The 14875-nt window shown below is 46.6% G+C and overlaps 1 non-coding gene across 1 annotated transcript; it reads left to right on the plus strand.

Annotated features, from left to right (window-relative positions):
• Nucleotides 1-8557: 8557 nt before the first annotated feature.
• Nucleotides 8558-8663, plus strand: LOC114689555. Its single transcript, XR_003733935.1, has one exon. It is a non-coding gene; the product is annotated as a U6 spliceosomal RNA (small nuclear RNA).
• Nucleotides 8664-14875: the final 6212 nt, after the last annotated feature.

A 14875-nucleotide genomic window follows, 5' to 3' on the forward strand; every position in this document is an offset into this window, starting at 1 on the left:
GGTGTTCTCTGGAGTTCTGCTCAGTCAACCTCCACCGTCTAGGGTCCAGGAACAGAGAGAGCGCTTGCCCATCCAGGTCTCGGGTCTCCAGACGCTTCTCTTGGCCCCGCCTCGTAGGCGTGACAGTTTCCAGAGTCTCAGTGGGGGTTGGAACTTCCAGAACCAAGCTGGAATAGCTACCCACTACATTCACCTAGCATTTACATAGGTTTGGGAGAATTCAGTCTCTAGCCTCATAGTTGGATTATAGGCATTTTACACACTGAGCATCTCCCCAGCTCATTAAGGCCATGTGCCTGAGCCTTGGGGAAAGATGGATTTGGGATTCATGTTAACAGCTCATAATTCCAGAAAAGTGATAATGATTCTCTCCTTTCTAGTTCAAAATGATATCAGCTCGTATTACAACAAAGGAAAAAGTTACACAAGGGGGAAATCTCTCGTCAACAGAATGACACAAGTTTATGATCCTAAACTAAGAATTTAGAATCCTATATCTACAGACATGTGGGATCCTCAGGACAATGCCCACCCTTTTGGGGTATGTGTGTAGGGTCTTCCACTGGTCTATAACTCCCAGATTCTGCAAGGCTGGCTTTCTAGAAATCGAGACACAGAGTCTTCCTGTCTTTCATTCCCAGCACTGGGATGATAAGAGTCTACCAACCTGCCTGACATTTTTACTTTAGTTCTGGGAACCGAACTCAGGTCTTCAGGTTTGAACAGCCAGCACTTTACTGACCGAGCATCTCCCCAGTCCAGAGACACACATGTATTAACCAAACAAAGTAGCACAAGCAAAGGGCACAGGGACATGCCCCTAATTCCCAAAGCTTGGGACTTGCCGGAGATAAACGCTGAAGGCTGTACTAAAGCCCATCCACCTGCTTCCGTTTTTTGAGTTTTTTCATCTGAAATGTATAATTACCTGTCATCACTGGAGATCCTCAAAAAGGAAACACTTAACAGTAGCCTGAGCAAGAGCAACTCAAGACAGCACTGTCCTTAAAGATCAAACATGGGCAGGGATTCTCCTGGCCACCCTGCAGTCTGACATGTCAACCACAAGTAAACATGGCTCAGCTTGTCGCTCTTGCTCTTCACGACTTACACAGCACCTGAGGACTCCACAGTACTCTTGACTTACAAATCTTCAAAGCAACAGTGCCCTATCACAGAAAAAATAAAAGAGAAGGAACGAAGATCACAAGTAGCCTGTTCTCAAAGTGTCACTTTAATCCGTCTCTGAGCTTTCAATTAAAGGCTAGGCTGCTGGGACGGTGGAGGCCGCTGGGACAGCAGAGGCTGCTGGGATGGTGGAGGCTGCATGTTCTGTATGAGGGGATCAGAAGAGAGCAGGCAGAATTCATTTCCGACAGTGCTGTTCACCTGCTCCCTGCACCCTCCCCGCTCCTTAGATGCTCTCACAGAAATGATTCTGTGCACATTCAAAGACATGGTCACATGATGTCAGAAAACCACTGCCAGCAACATCATAGGGTGCATGTGTCCAGCAGCAGTCACAATCCAATATGGTCATGCAGGAAACATTGGATGTCACCTCAGAGGTGGAGATGGGAACTCTGCGAGGCAAAGCACAGCCCCCAGGTCAAAGGTGAATGGCTCTAGACTTGTGCACATGAGTTCTGGATCTCTCTGGAGTTCCAGATCCCCTCCCCGATGTCTCTTTCTGTGAGGATGTGGGGGAGGGGAGTACTGGGGACTAAACTGAGATCCTCGTGCCCTTTACCGATGGAGCCATCTACCCTACACTGTTCCTAGAGTTTTAAAATGAACGAATGCGCACACATTTCAGAGTAGAAGAGTATGTCACAACAGGTGAAAACTGTGTGAACTTTGTAGTCTTCTGTTGAAACTGATAAGCTCTGTTAGAATTTAGTCCTATTTAGAAAAGAGCAATTATAGAAGCCTTGCTGCCCACAGGGCTGACAATTTTACCACCTAGGTCTTTACAGACACAGACTGTCCTGGACCCTGTTGCAGATCACAGAGCTCAGCTCTGCTGGATGACTGGCAGGTCCTGGGGGAGTCCAGAAGCATGCTCAGGTCTTTCAGGCAGGTTTTCCCCGTTTGTCTGAAAGCCTCGGCTACATGACATCATCACACATGTGACTTCCAGCTTCCCAGCTCACCTCTGGGGGCTTCTTCCACACCTCTTCCGTCTCCTCCACAGCCTCTGGGTATCTCCCGAGATCCTTACTAAAGTAAGGATGTCTTCCCAACACACACACACACACACACACACACACACACACACACACACACACACTGTGATCTGTGGAGTTCAAGAAAGTGGAAGAAACATCCTTTTAAATAAAGGCTGTGTGAGAGATATCAAAATACAACACACTCTTTTCCCTAAATGGAACCTTCCAGATCTTTGGGCTTTGTCCAAGATCTGAAGATGATGTTGAACTTGTTGGTCCACATTTGAACCTCTAGGTGGCAGGAGAGGTTCACAGTTGAACTGATACTGCGCGCAGTGTGTGGGTGCTTTCCCAGGCATGTGTGTGTGCATGTATATGTCTGGGTGGTGTGTTTGTGTATTTATATGTGGTGTGCACATGTGTGTGTGCATGCACACACATACATATCTGTGGTGTGTGTTCATGTGCAGGGTGATGCATGTAGTGTAGATATGTGATGCATTACAGATGTCGCTGTGTGTGCTTGTGTGTGAGGCACAGGTAAGTCAGGTGGTGGGTGGCCTCAGAGCTGCAAGCAGCCCATAAACTGAGCTGACACAGCTCAGGAGGGCCAACAAGATCATAGCTTCCAGCCAGTGCCATGCTGGCCAGAGCCAGATCCCCCCCCAGCAAGGCAGATTGAACAGAACCCAGGAGCAGTGTTCCCCTGGCCTGCCCCCTCCTGCCTTCTATTCCAAGTCTACAGCATAGCCCCTTACTGGAACTTTCTGGGTGTTGGGGAGGGGGGGGGCTTCCTTCTATTGGTGAGTCAAGGAGAACTGCCTTTCTGTATCTGCTTTCACAGATCCTCCAGCTGCTTCCAGAGGAGAGATAAATGACCTTTGGTTGCGGTCTAGCCAGACCACATACCTTGGGCAGGGACAATACAATGCCCTGGAGTTGCCTCTAAGTAGCCTCGCTGTTGGACTCTGTGCGTGGTGATAGCTTTGTGGAGCTTTTGAGAAGACAATGGAAAAATGGGACGTTAATCCTTTTGTCTGGGACATCTGATAAAAAGGTCCAGGAAGGGGGTGATAAGGAAGTTTGCAGACTGCAAGGAATAGACTCGGAGAAAGGGAGGGTCCCACAGACCCAGGTGCTAACTTCTACATGGACCTGTGGAGTCTCTCCTTCATGCCTCCTCTGCATACCAGGCTGCACTGCCTAAGGAGAATTAAATGAGGCACCTGGGGTGTCTGGGGAGGCTTTGTACTCTAAGTGTGGGTGTGGGGTGTTTCTACTGCTGGTATTGGCAATGCTGACAGTTTTCTGCAAACTACTTCTGTGGCCTCCTCTGCTGTGAGAGGCCAGTTCAGCTTCTCCTGACCCCTAAGGGTCCTGGAGAGCTCAGATTGCACAAAGGCTCTGGACGGTTCTGCTAGTCCTTACATAAAGGACTGGAGGAAATGGAGGATTTAGCTCTGGGGCTCTGGTCCCATGCAGCCCCACCCAGTGGCCCCTCTTGATGGAAGGAGTTCATTGGCAGCCTCAGGCTGCTAGCTGGGTTCCTGGGCCTTGCAGAAGGTGAGACAAGGTGGCCATCACCAGCTCTGACAGCTGGGTGTCAACACTTGTTTTTGATGGGAACACAGAGAAACTTGCCCTGGGGTGACCTCTGAGTTATATCCCTACCAGATTATTTATTTGGGAGCCAGGGAGACAGCCTGAGCTGGGGCACACTGTTCCCACAGTGGCCTTTGACCTTGGAACAATCTGCTGCTGCCAGTGTCCCTGCAGCTCAGCCCTGGAGACATGGGAGTATCCCTTCAAAGGCTGGGAAAGGGGTGGGGGGGCGGTCACCTTGACTATGCAAGACCCCTGATGCTTGGATGTTCCTGGTGAACTTGACCTCTGTCCTTAATTATTTGTGTCATGTCCAGACATATCCAGTTTCTTCTCACCCGGGCTCGGGCTCCAGTGAGAGCTTCCCGTTTGTTTAAACGCACTGAACAATTCCTGCTAAGCTCCATGTTCTATTTTAAGTGAAGGAGAGCAACCCTTGCCAGAAATGCAGCTCAAGGCTTCTTATCATCCCTCCCCAAGGCTGCCAAGTACTCAAGACTTATCCAAGGTAGCCAGGAAGATTTCCTAAGAGAGTGAGCTGTCGACAGAAACTGTTCTCAAGGAGTGACCAGGCCTGGTTTAAACTCCTGGAATATTCCATGGCTGTGTGCTGGGGGCATGCATATCTTCTCCAAAGTGCTGTTTTCAAGGACAAGCCACCACTGAGCGGAGATAGTTCTGTCTTCACTGCTAGGCCTACATGGTACAGGAGAGTCTCTCTGGACCTACCAGGCTTCCCAACCATAGCCAGTCTACAAAAGACAATGGGTGAGTTGTCCTGTATCAGGATGGGGGTGGGGAAGGGCGGCTGCACAGTGGTGTTTCATGCAGGTCTTCACATCTTCAGGCAAATCATATTATCTTGTTGGAATGTTGCTCGCGCGCACACACGCACAGATTGCTTCCTTTCTCTCATCCTGTCGTGATTTAGTCACCCATTTTTGGTTCTTCCCCAAGAACGATGTGTTGGGCTTGGGGTGGGCTCACTATCCTAGCAAGCATGAGGACCTCCTTAGATGCTCAGAATCCACATTTTAAAAAGCCAGTTGTGGTGACATGACTTATAACCCCAGCACTAGGGAGGCAGAGACAGTCAGTATCTGGGATTTGATGACCATCCATGCTAGCCTATGTGATGGGTTTCTGATCAGTGAGATCAAAGAAAAAGTGGACAGCCCCTGCGGATGACACTTGAGGTGATATACTGGCCTCCTTAATGTAAATGCACACATGTACATAGATGCCTGCATGCACTTGTGCACATACACATGCATGCATGCTCACACACTTACACACACACACACACACACACACACACACACACACACATGGAAAGGCACTGGCGAAGCTAAAAAGGTAACTCAAGGCCAGTAAGAGACACTGTCTCAAAACAAACAGATCAAAGGTAGATGGCTCCTGAGGAGTGACGCCTGGGGGTTGTCCTCTGATCTCCAGAGGCATGTGCACCTGCATACACATGAACACTCCCCCCCACACACACACAGTGTTAATGCAGCCAAATGTTAGCAGACTAACCTGAGGAGAGGTGTGTAAAGCCTGGCAGATGATCAGCAAAGCGGCAGAGAGCCTGCTGCCTTCTGCGGGGTCACTCCAGAGAACAATGCAAGGAGGGAGCCCCTGTGACTCCTGAAGAAAGGGTCCTAGAGTGGGTGTCCTATGTCACATACACTGGGGGAGGGGTGTCTGTGCATATCTAAGGATATAAAAGGCATATGCAGATTAGGATGGACTTGAAGACATCACTGTTCAACCTGATCACAGAGACATAGCAACACTGGCTATGTGTTGTTGTTATTGTTGTTGTTGTTGTTGATTTCTGAGAGACATGAGAAAGGTTGAAGAAAAAGGGAGATAATATGATGATTTCCATGTTTCCCCACAAATAATACTGGTGTGTAAGACATGTCTGAAAATAAAATTTCACAAAATGCTGCCTATTAAGCCTTGATAAAGAAACATTTTGAACAACGCTGAAGTCAAATCTGACTCCAGGGAGCTGAGGAGGTGGCCTGCAGGGTAAAGTGCCTGCCACATAAGCATGAGGACCTGAGTTCGATTCCCAGCCCCTGTGTAAGAATGTTGGGTGTGGTGGTGCACACCTGTGATTCCAATGCTCTCGGGGCAGGGGTGAGGCTTCCCTGAGGCTCTCTGGCCAGCCAGCCTACCCTAACTGACAAGCTCCAGGTTCAGCAAGAGATTCTGCTCAAAAAGTAAGGCAGAGAGACTGAGAGAGACGCCCCAAGTCAACTGGCCTCCACACACATGGATCATCCACCCAAACAAAGCTACAAATAAACTGGAAACGTTTGAAAACAAGACTCTGAAAAAAGTTCAACTCAACAGCACCTTTCCCTCCCGCCAGGTAAGTCATTCTGAACCAAAACAAAAACTTTCAGCTAGAACTGTCGCTGGCCAGTTTGATTTTTTTCCTTCCACTAATGGGTGGCAACTCCCAAAGCTACCACCATTATCAGTGCCAGGTGTCTGAGGTCAGTACCTCTCATTTAACACCCACAGAGCATATCTGAGCATGCTCCCGGCTCCATTTCACAGATGAAGACACAAAGAGTTCTTTAAGTGACCAGGAGGACGCCTTCTCTGGGGCCGACTGGGCAGATGTGGCGGACACCATTTTCATGGCTCTCTGGCTTCTGTGACAGGATGGGGTAGCAGTGCTCTTGCCCAGGGGCCAAAGGGAGTGTCCTGTGGCTGGCTGGAGGCCCGGGTTCTCTGAGGGCAGAGTCCGTCCCTGAGGATGGTGGTTTCCTGGGCCTCAGCTTCTCCGTGCTCCTGTTCCTGTGGGCGGTGTCCACACTGACTTTGCTCACCCAGCCTGGAGACCATCTAGGTAGGAAGGAGCTCTGCAGTTTGGTTTCTTGCTGGTTCTGGTCTCTGCTCACCTCTGCTTCATTTTTCAATCAGCAAGTCTGTAACACTGCAGGCTTGACCCTGCTACTGCAAACATTCAAGGCTGATATCGAGCCTTAATTTCTCTAGAGGTGCCTCTTCGGGGGTCTTAGAGGAATAGGCCCCTCCATGGGTCCCATTTTATTTTTGAGGACTGTGATATAAGCCATGACAGGGTAGTTCTCGCTGAGATTTCACACAACTTCTCAAGGGAGGCCAAATCTGTGGGGGGAAAGCGGAGCTGAGGGCTCCTTGCCTTCCATTGTACCCCCAACCCAAGACATATACTTTTGGATGTATTTTGCATCCAGGGATGCACTAGCCTCAGAGAGAAGGGTGGGAAGGGGGAAGGGCATCTGCTGCTCCTACATCTGTCAGCTTTCTGTCACTATGACAAAACTCCTGAGGTAAATTTATGGGAAGAAAGGTTGAGGGAAGCTCATGGTTTCAGAGGTCTTGCTCCAGTCTGGCTTAGCTCTGTTTCTTCAAACTTCTCTGTGGTGACTTATGCATCTTGGTGCAAGCACGTGGAATAGGAGGCATGCTGCCCTCGGCAGCTAGAAAGCCAAAGGAAAACAGTCAAGGTGACTATGATCCCAGGGTCCCTTTCAAGGCCAGCTCTCCCTCCCCGCCCCCACCCCCATGGCCTAACTTCCTGGTACTAGGTTCAACCTCCTAAGGATAGCAGCCAAACCTGTAGCACAGGGGTCTTTCTTATGAGTCTGACTGAGACTCCTCAGAGTCACAACTACAATGTCTGTTATGAGGCCACCTAGAGCCTCCACTCAGCAGGAGTGGGGTGGGCTGGAATTGGAGTTCCTAACAGCTCTCCAGATGCTGCTGCTGGGCCTCATATTCCTCTTGGAGAACCCCAGATCTAAGTTTCCAAGTGACACATTTGGAGGGCTGACTGGCCTGAAGCCTAATCAATCAGAGAAGCTCTGTGGGCTTCTGGAAGATAGCAGACTACTGTGGTGATATTTTATTTGTGCTCTAATAAATTCATCTGGGCATCAGAGGACCGAGCCAGCCACTAGATTAGACATAGATGCAAGACAGTGGTGGCACACACTCTTAATCCTATCACTCGGGAGGCAGAGATCCATCTGGATCTCTGTAAGTTCAAGGCCACACTGGAAACAGAGCCAGGTATGGTGGCACACACCTTTAATCCCAGCCTTTGAGATCTCATGCCTTTGCTACTAGTATTTGGGAAGAGCATACACCTTTAATCCCAGCACTAGGAAGGAAGAAAGATGGCAAGGAACAGAAAGGTATATAAGGTGTGAGTAAACAGGAAGTCTTGCCCTGGAGGCTGAGGAGTTGATAAGGTGAGGTTGGCTGTGGCTTGTTGTGTTTCTCTGATCTTTCAGCATTCATTCCAATATCTGGCTCTGGGATTTTATTAATAAGACTGTTTAGCAATTTGTGTTATAGACCACCAGGGTCAAGGTCACCATTCAGATGTGCTTTCATCTGTTACCCAGTACCTCTTTCCTTTCCTTTCTTATGTGTGTGTGTGTGTGTGTGTGTGTGTGTGTGTGTGTGTGTGTTGTGAAGTGATTCTGCTGTGAACACATGTTACATTTTATAGTGGTTTGAATAAAAATGGTCCCTATAGGTCTGCAGGGAGTGGCACTATTAGGAGGCGTGGCTTTGTTGGAGGAAGTGCATCATTGGGGGTGGGCTTTGATGTCTCAGAAGCTCAAGCTGGGCCCAGTGGCTCACTCAGATGTAGAACTTTCAGCTCCTTTTCCAGCACCATGTCTGCCTGCATGCCACCATGACAATAATAGACTAAACCTTTCAAGCTGTAAGCCAACCCCAATTAAATATTTTCCTTTATAAGAGTTGCTGTGGTGCTTGCTTTGGCAGCACGTATACTAAAATTGGAATGGTACAGAGAAGATAGCATGGCCCCTGCACGAGGAAGACACACAAATTCGTGAGGCGTTCCATACTTTTTCTATGAGCAAGAGCATCAAGATCATGATGGGGAAACCTACAGAGACAACCAAACCAAGCTAGTGGGAACTCATGAAATTTGGATCAACAGCTGTGGAGCCTGCATGGGACTGGACTAGGCCCTCTGCATAAGTGAGACAGTTGTGTGGCTTGGTCTGCTTGCCCCACCCTCGCCCCTGCCCGGCAGTGGGATCAGAGTTCATCCCTGGTGCATGAGCAGGCTTTTTGGAGCCCACTACCTATGATGGGATACTACACACAGCCTTGAGGCAGGGGAGGGGCTTGCACCTGCCTCTACTAAATGTACCTCCCCATGGGAGGCCTTACCTTCTTGCAGGAGGGAATGGGGATGTGGGTTGGGATGGGGAGGCTGAAGGGGCAGGAGAAGGAAAGAGGGGGATCTTTGATTGGTATATAAAATGAATGAAAAATTTTTCTTGTTTAAAAAAAAGAAAAAGAAAGGTTGCTGTGGTCATGGTGTCTCTTCACAGCAATAGAAACCCTAACTAAGATAGAAGTTGGTACCAGGGACTGGGGTATTGCTGTGATAGGCCTGACCATGCTTTTGTTTGGAGGAATGTGGACTAATGTGGACTTTAGGATTAGAAAAGCAGTTAAACCCTTTAAGTGGGGCTTAAAGGGCCAGACTAGTAAGAACATAGAAGACAGTGGTGCTGAAGGTGATTTGAAGTGTGGGGGCCTGACTCAAGTAGTTTCAGAGGAAAAGAATATTTGTATGTAGCCTAGAGACTGTTCTTATGATATTTTGGCTAAGAATATGGTTACATTTTGCCCTTTTCCAAAAAATCTGCTTGTGACTAAATTGAATAATTTTGGATTTATTGTGTTAGCAGAGGAACTTTCAAAACAGCCTAGGACAGATTGTGTCATGTGATCATTAGTGTTCACTCTTAATGAAAAGGAAAAAGCTGGGAAAGGAAAAACACAAAATGTACAGTTTGAGGAGAAAAGGGGCACCAGGAAGTGAAATGGAGCTAAGTCCCGTGCTCAAGGAGATAAACAGATTAAGAAATGGAATAAAGGGAATAGTGACATGAGGGCAAGACCCCACACAGTTAACCTTCCAACTTGTGAGAAGGAATTAAAGCAAAGCTTAAATCCCAGTGTGGTGGCGCATGCCTTTAGTCCCAGCACTCTGGGGACAGAGTCTGGTGGATCTCTAAGTTTGAGACCAGCCTGATCTACAGATCAAGTTTTAGAACAACCAAGCTTAGGCAGTGAAGGAAACACTTGAAAACAGAAAGTTGTTGAAAATTTAATTGAATGAGGGGTCCGGGTTCTAGCCCTAGAAAGCAGTAGAACTTGGCAGCTTCAGTCACGTGGTTCTGGCTTTAGAGTCAAAGACAGAAGGAAGGGTTTATGGAATCTCCCTCTGTGACTAAGGAAAGCTGCCGAGGCCAGGCAAGTGTCAGGGGTGTCCCTGAATGGAGGCCTAGAGAGGCCTTTGTGTGAAGCTGAAAGTGAAGCCTGAACTGCCTTGGAGACCCCAAAATGTGGGAGATGCCAGCGCCATGGGATACCTGCTGAGGAAAGCTGCTAACAGAGTGGAACCAGCCCAAAAGAAAGAAGTGTATTGCAATCAACAAAGCTGAAAGGAGTTGGAGATCTGAAGAGCATTTTGACATCAGACATGGAGATTCAGAGTTTGGAGTTTGCCCAGCTGATTTTCTGTCTTGCATTGGTCCAGTATTTCCACACTGTGTTCCCTTTCCTGCATTTTGGAAAGGTAATGTATATCCTGTGCCATTATATGTTAGAAGTACATGACTTTTTTATTTTGATTTTATAGGGGATAACAGTTAAGAGATTGTATGAGTCTCAGAAGAGACTTTGAACTTTGGACTTTTAAACAGTGCTGATACTGTAATAGACTATGGGGACTTTTGTAGTTGGACTAAATGCATTTTGCATTGTGATATGTCTACAAGCCTATGGGGGTCAGGAAGTGGAATGTGGTGAATACATAATGTGTTTGAATAAAAATGTGTCTGTAGGGAATGGCACTATTAGGAGGTGTGGCCTTATTGGAGTAGGTGTGGCCTTGTTGGAGTAGGTGTGGCTTTGTTGGAGAAAGTACATCATTACAGGGTAGGTTTTGAGGTCTCAGAAGCTCAAGTCAGGCCTAATGGCTCACTCAGATGTAGAACTCTCAGCTCCTTTCCAGCACCATGTTTGTCTGTGTGCTAGCATGCTTCTCATCATGACGATAATGAACTAAACCTCTCAAACTGTAAGCCAGCCCCAATTAAATGGTTTCCTTTATGAGAGTTGCCGTAGGCATGGTGTCTCTTCACAGCAATAGAAACCCTAAGACCAATTTGAAGTTTCTTAGTTTTTCTGCTGGTAGGGGGTGCTCATCCTTGTCATACCAACATGCCTCCCATTCTGTGGGTTGGTTACAGTGTCACTGGGTGATAAAGTCAGTCTTTTGTATCTCACCAGACAACATGATCTATGTCCCACTGAGCCTTGTACATTACTTCCAGAGGGCACATGAACAATTCCTCTCATGAATAACAGGGTAAAAATGTCCTGACACCAAAAGCACACAATGTCACCTGCCCTGGGAAAGTTGCTCTAATGTAAAAACACTTCTGGGATTCCATGTATCCTAATGCAAAGTGGGGAGAGGGCTCTGCTCCTGTCCGCTCGTGGCTCTAGAAAGCAGTAGGCAGCATGCCTAGGAATGACATCACTGTGTGTCGATAAAAATTTATTTAGAGTCATCAAATTTTCTGTTCTACACAATTTTCATGAAGGAGTGCTATAATCTGATTTTCTTTCTTTTTTTTTTTCCTTCTTTCTGTTTTTATACCAACGTCCCAGTGGTGGAAAAGTGAAATGGCCCAGTCACTTCCCTGAGTGGAGTGATCTCTCCGTGGCTTTTTTTCTGGGATCAGTAGCTCTACTTCCTTGCACAGGATTCTTTTAGTGAAATGAGATTTGTTTTCATTTTTTGTTTTGTTTGTATATATGTGGGCTTTGTTTTGAGATGAACTCTTGATGTATCATGCAGGCTATCCTCCAACCTCAACCTTTCAAGTGCTGGAATTATAGACATGCACTACACCACCCAGATCTACTAAAGTTTTGTATAGTAGTGAAAATCATGAAGGCTCAGAGCCTCCCTCCACAGGGGACTGGTTAAACAGATTTGGCATAATGAAATAATAGATGTCCATTCTTATAAAGACTTTTGTTTAATCTTCCGTGTACTCAAAGGTGCAAGAATTCAAGATACAATGCTAAGTGAAAAAGAAAAAGATAGAGAAACGTGCTATGTCCAGAGTTGTGGGAAAAATGTACAGATAGATTCCCATCTTCTGATCTACATTAAAATATCTGGAAAGAGACACAAGAGTTGACTGTGATTGCCAATTCTGTATTTTTGTGGGTTTTTTTTTGAGAATCTGATCTATCTAGGTTGTGATGGGAGGGAGAATTTTACCTGTATAATTTTAAATATGCATAATCTCTTAGTTATATAAGTGTGTTTATTACCTAATCAAAATGTAAAGGTAAAAAAACTAGATAATGTCTCTGACATACATAAAACCCCAAATTATTCAGAATATGGTCTTAACTATACATTATTTTAAAAGATTAAATTGTGTCCTAAGCATACACACACACACACACAATCTTGAATGTCACAAATTCCAGAAAGGTCTAAAATCTCATTAAAATCTGAGACACATTTGATGAGTGACTAAAGAAAAATGTGGTCTGTGCTCACAATGGAGCATGGTTCAGCCATAAAAGGATGATAATCCATCACTGGAGACAGATTAGATCGAATGGGAGGACCTTGGGTTAAGTAACATAAGCCAGGCACAGAAAGACAAATAGGGCATGATCTCACTGCATGCAGAATCTGAGAGTTGATGTCATAGGAGAGCCTGGGAGAATGATCATGAGAGGCTGGGGAGTGAGGGGAAACTGGACAATACACACAGAGTTACAGTGAGATAGGTGTAAGGCAAGCTGCTAACTGCTGCAGTGGAGGGGTAACAATTATATTAAATATATATCTGCATCCATAGTGTAAGCTATGAGAACGTCTTGAGAGATTTGACCGTAAAATGTCTAAAGAGATCAATAGATTTACTGTGACTTGACCAATACATGATCTTCTTAGACTGATTTGAACATTATGTAATACACATGTATCAAAAGAGCACATAGTACTCCATAAATGTTCACAGTTCTAACTTGTTGATTGAAAGTTGGAGGTTTGCAAGTCACCACCATGTTGAGATTCCATGTCACACCCACTCAATTGGAAACAACTGCAAAACTTACTACTGCTAGGGAAGGTACGGGCCTCTCATAAGCAAACTGCTGCAGAGAGAAAGTGTATTCAGAATATAATTCCCTTCCTTAATCTGCCTTTGATAACTGTGTGTGCAAGGTACTCACAGGGGCTGTGGACATAGGCCAGCTGGTAAAGCTCTTCCCTTGAGAGTGTGAGGAGCTGAGTTTGATACACAGAACTTACTTTAAAAAGCCAGATAAGGTGATGTGTGCAGTTCTGGAGGGGCTCCTGGCCACCAGCCTTGCCAACTGGTGAGCTCCTGGATCAGTGAGTGAGCTTGTTTCAAAAGTAAAGGAACAGAACAACTGGGGAAGACACCTAATGTCAACCCTAGTCCTCCACATCTACACACACACACACACACACACACACACACACACACACACACACACAGCTGTTAGTGTGCTTGTGGGTTTAACATGGGCTGTTTACAGATGTGTGTGTGTCACACATTGATGAACATTTTTTGCTGACAGAAGCAGACAACAGAAAGAGTTGACATGTCTTGATGGTAAAGCAATGTCTCACCCCTAGCTAAGTGTCTTGAAGTATTGGAAGAAGAGGTAGGCTGTGGTTGCTTGAAGCCCAGGGCTCTCTGCTATAGGCATAACCATCCCCATGCCCAAACCCCTGAATTTTGTGCTGGCAGAACAGACTGGGCATGGCTTCCCAGTATTGTCTCTCCTGCAGTAGTGTGCTCCACTGTTGGAGGGTGGGGGATGGGAGTACAGACCAAGGTCAAAGGAAACAAGAGAAGAGCTGAATTCCAAGAGGATGGATCAATGGACAACTTCACATCACCCCAATTCAATCTTCAAAATATGCTTTTCGCTGACAATGTTCTTACATCCATTGGCTACCAGTTACCAATCCCCTCCCAAGCTCAGGCCAGTACTGCTCACTACACATCTCCTTCGCTGACCTCCAGGGCAAGGACTCTCAGCAAGCAGCATTGTCCATTTATAGAGACTTGGAATGTGCAGTTACACTTCCATAGTAGGGGGAAATTTTTCCCTGTGAGTCAGATCAGTAATCATATATAAAACCAGAGTCCCCCAGACTCAAAACCCCACAGCTCTCTGCTGTGTGACAGGACACAGCATAGCAGTGTTTCAGATGTTGCTTTTTTTCACAATGACCTCAAATCCTCGAACATTCGGAAAGGATTACGCCGTCTGCTCGCCATCTGTTAAGAACAAAACAAAGCATCATTAAAGTTGCCCTAGAAATTGGGTCTGCGATTCCACCAAGGGTCATGGTCTTGAGATTTTAGTGCCTTTAAAGTTGCTGGTCACCTTAACTCAGAGTCACAGCTGTCAAGCCAAAGGTCGTTAGATCGGTGCCTGGTGACAAGATACCAAGCCTGGTGCTGGAGAGATGGCTTACCATTTAAGAGCATTTGCTGCTCTTCCAGAGGACCTGGGTTTGATGTTCAGCACTCACACAGTGGCTCACAGCTCTGTAACTCCAGTTCCCAGGGTACAACATCTTCTTCCGTCCTCTGTGGGAACCAAGCATATATATCTGGTGCACAGATATACATGCAGTCAAAACACCCATACACATAAAATAAAAGTGAATCAATCTAAAAGGACACAAAACCATTTAGCCTAATACATAGAACTGTGCCTACAAGAAAACCTAATCCTTAAAGTACCCCAGGAGTCCCTGGAGGTGACATGCTCTGCCATCCACTGGGCTGTGGGGCTGGTGATGTTGGATGCAGCCCTTGGAGAACAGCACACGGAGCTGTGTGGATTTCCATTTGTGTTTAAGGAGTCTGCTGGGGACTCTGACCGTCAAGACCAGATGGCCCTTCTGAGAAAACCCAGTGGCCAAAAGAGCTGCAGAGGAGGGAGGAATGGATACGCAAGGA

The sequence above is a fragment of the Peromyscus leucopus genome, chromosome 5 (genome assembly GCF_004664715.2).
Source record: "Peromyscus leucopus breed LL Stock chromosome 5, UCI_PerLeu_2.1, whole genome shotgun sequence".
Taxonomy (NCBI): domain Eukaryota; kingdom Metazoa; phylum Chordata; class Mammalia; order Rodentia; family Cricetidae; genus Peromyscus; species Peromyscus leucopus.